Genomic DNA, 3,970 nt, shown 5'->3' with positions numbered 1-3,970 from the left:
ATATACATATATCGGGTGTGCTGAATACTCTAATAACACATCAGCTATCTGTTAAAATTCATTATTTTGTCTGCGAATTACTATAAATACGAATATTTGAAGAAAGCGCGAAATAATCACAACTTTGCACCAACTCGCCCAGCGGTCCCTGTTAGTGCTATATATATTGCTACATAAAAATTATCACATGGTTGACATACCTATATGCTGTTCGGCCTTCTTTCATTTATTGACGCCAACAGAATATTTTCTACTATAGTCGGATACAACTGAAGAATTCCCAAGTGGCCCCGCCCACACGACCGAAGCGCGGCAGACGATCGCCTCCGCGACTAAAGAAATAGTCCCACGCGGCAATGTTCTCCGAAGGCCGTGTCACAAGCCGTCCGGCTCATGACGTCATTCTATAGTGCGCGTCCATTGGTGCAGGCTTGTGTGCATCCGCCTTTGAAGAGGATGTGCCGTGGAATAATAAAGTTGCATCTGACTGTATAGTTGTAAGACTATTGAGCAATAATAATAATCGTAAAATGAACAAGCAACAGCTGCAATAGCGTTGGCTCAGCCCCCTACATAGATAATCGCGGAGCACTGAGTTTGAGGCTGTGTATTTCGTAACGATCCTTTTTCGTTTGCGGCGCTCTTCGTAATTGACTACCGCCATCATCACCGAGAAGGTTGTGTTCTCTTAGGTAAACGTAGTCGTGTTTTTATACGTGCTCTGTGTCTGCCGAATTAAGTACATGTTAATATCATGAGATGATGCGTCCCGACTGTTTTTCTCACCGCGAAAACGAGCGTGGTTGCCCATATGTCTTCATACGGCTGCACATTTATTCTCTAACTTGAAGCGGAAGACGCCCTCACATACCTGACAACGCGCGCTATAAAATTCTCTTCAGAATGGAAACACACCCAAAAAGCTGTAAATGCCCTGGTACCTTGACTGTACTACAATGTGGTACAGAACTCTGTTCACTGCATGGCGGATATCGTAGGTAAATGAAAAATACAGACGCATGACTTTCTCCTAATTTTGCGATGAGCTTGCCAGTGATACTTTCACGAGTGTTTTACCATAGAGAAATATGGTTTTACTGCCTAATAAAGAGCCAAGAAAAAATGATGGACAACGTCAATATTGTAGTCAGAAAAAAAAAAAAGTGCGGCTGCTCTGTAACAGCGAATAGTCAACATTCTGGAACATTAGCCAACTTATACCAGTACTAGTAAGGAAAAGGCAACATTTAACTTTCATTTAGCTAGACCTAGCGAACATTTGCCAGGAATATAGCCGCCTTCCCTGTGCAGCTGTTGGAATCAAAAGAACGGATAGTTTCGTATGGCCACGCCTGACATATTCGCTGCTGTCTTCAAATAAACAATAATCTTTAGCTGAAGTGTTGATTAATCATGTACAACTCGCCTCTGTAGTACGTTAGCCTTGATATTACATTAAATAAATGAAATAATAAATGAATTAATAATAAAGCACAGCAACCCCAATGCAGGACACAGGGTTCTGAGAGTTGAACTCGCACTCAAAGCGTTGCTAAACTTGTGATTAACTGTGAGCCATCTTTTTTTTCTTCTCAGTCAATGTATTGATCCTTGTGCATATCCTCCGAAGGCGCCCTGCACCTAACGTGGCTTTGTACTGCCTCCGGGATCTGAAGCATTGCAAGCTTTCTGCACCCCACCTGGTATTGCACTGCCTCCGGGGTGGGCACATCTTTGACCATGCGATGATATCGTGTGATGACGTCATCGTGATGACGTCATTGTGACGTCATTGTTACGTGCCGTAACAGTGACCGCACAATGACGTCATAACAATGACAAATTTTGGCAATCTGCGACACCGTGATGACTCATCCAACTGTAATCTGTGCTCACGTGACTTTTCGCATCGTTTATGTGGACGCCGCCGCCCGCGGTCACTTCTTCCGTTAGATGAGGCATCTTAGACTTTCGCCTAAGAATATAACTATTCATTTCAATAACGGCCATATCTTTCGTACTGGTTCGCCGAAGCGTTTATGCTAATTGCTGTTTATACTAATTTCTACTGATTATATGACTCCAATTTTAATTTAATACCTTATTATCGACTCAATAAAACATAACCCTTAGCTTTACACATTCGAACTCTTTTTATTTTTTGCTTACTTAATCGAGGTTTTCGGGTAACCCTCACCGGTGCTTTAAAGGGTGGCCTGCAAGATAACAAAGAGTGCCGCTCGGTACTTGTGACACTAATATATACTTCTCTAGCTAACACTAGCTATCGCTGGTAGCATTTGAGTAAATATGGCAACGTCGTCGTAAATCGGGCGCATCCCGCTGCATAAACTTGGCGGAAAATGCCCACGACTACAACACGATGTTCTGTCTCGACTTACCGAGCGAGATGTTGTGCTTGCTCATGTCACTGACCATGCTCGGCCTTAGTGCATCGACGGCCGCTCGCAGCTCGTCGGCGAGTTTGGTCACCCGGTACGGCACCACGGCGTCCTCGGCGAGTCCCAACGTGAGCGCCGCGTTCATCTGGCTGCAACGCAGCGTGAGCGCAAACTTCGGGTCCACCGCGCGTTCGAAAAGCTCGCGGTCGTCGTACGCCGTGTGGTAGGCCGGAAACCAACCTTCCGGTCGAGCCTGCACAGGAAGGAACCCTCTTGTACTCTACTGCAGCATCATGGCATTTTTATTTTCCATAGCTATATGCTGAAACCACGATGTGGTCAGCAGTTGAGATCGGAAGATGGTACTGAGCCTCACGACACCCCGGGAATTGTTCTTGGACTCCGCGGTGCACGAAGATGTGACTTCGATAACACTTAGCAGGGCCGCGCGCAATGACACGGATGAAAGATGAGTGATGCACAGGACGGGCACAAACTTTCATCTTTACATGATAAAGCCAAAGCAAATCTAAGTGAATACACATCGCTAAACATATCGGCGATGTGCCACTCTTATTTGCCCGTGTCCATTCGCGCTGCCCTGCCAAGGGTTGTCAAAACGATAACATTACTACATGTGACTTCGATGTCCAAAAATATGCACACATGCTTGGGTGGGCCTTAGCTGTCGCATATTCCAATAATCCTTGAACTAATCCTTTTTGGTCTAGTGAGTCCGTGGTCAACTACATAAGAAGGCCTGCGAGACGCCGCTCAGACGACCGAATCGCGGCATCCAGTGGCCCGCGCGACAAAGCAGACGCTCATGTAGCGGCTGCTCTCCGTCGCCTGGATCACCGGCCGTCGGAATCATGACGTCAGTTTATAGTGCTAGCTCACTGGTGCAATGCTATGTGCCTCTTTCTTTGAGGTGCAGACGTCACCGCCTTCTAAAATTGTACCCGACTATAAATGATGCTGCAACTACGGCGATCAAGCTGCTCCGCATGTTGGTGTGCATTGATGTCACTTCTTTGTGCGTGTCTAAACAAGCTGCCCCCTACAGACCCATGCTTCAAACTCCATGCCAGTGAGTTTTCGCTATACGTGTGTTTTCTATCTGAGCACAGGGGACGCTGCGTAAGATAACGCATGTAGTGCGGTCAGCCTTATATCGACCACGCGTATCGCAGTGCAGTTCCTGGTCTTCGACGCTACTTATGAGGCAACTACTTCATATATTAGTAGCACTACAACTTGTGCACCTAGGTTTACGTGCACAACGGCTTACGTGAGCATTGTACGCTATCTATGTCTACCCTTGCAATTTTTAAAATTACCGTGCGAGCGTCCACTCGAAGATACGGTAGCTTCTGATATGGAGAAGGGGATCAGCGATACGCCGATCTCGCGCACGCCGGCTCGGCTTTGTGAACTCATCATGGCACTGAAAAGGCTTATAGTGCGTGTCCATCACTAAGCAAACAGCGGCGACGCACACGGAGTGCGATCTCTGCGTTTGCGCATCATGGCGAAAATCTCGTTATTTCTCGAGCTATTAGGCGTTA

Source organism: Rhipicephalus sanguineus, chromosome 10, assembly GCF_013339695.2.
Source record: "Rhipicephalus sanguineus isolate Rsan-2018 chromosome 10, BIME_Rsan_1.4, whole genome shotgun sequence".
Lineage (NCBI taxonomy): Eukaryota > Metazoa > Arthropoda > Arachnida > Ixodida > Ixodidae > Rhipicephalus > Rhipicephalus sanguineus.
The sequence above is the reverse complement of the archived record's forward strand: the minus strand, read 5'-3'. Positions refer to the sequence as shown.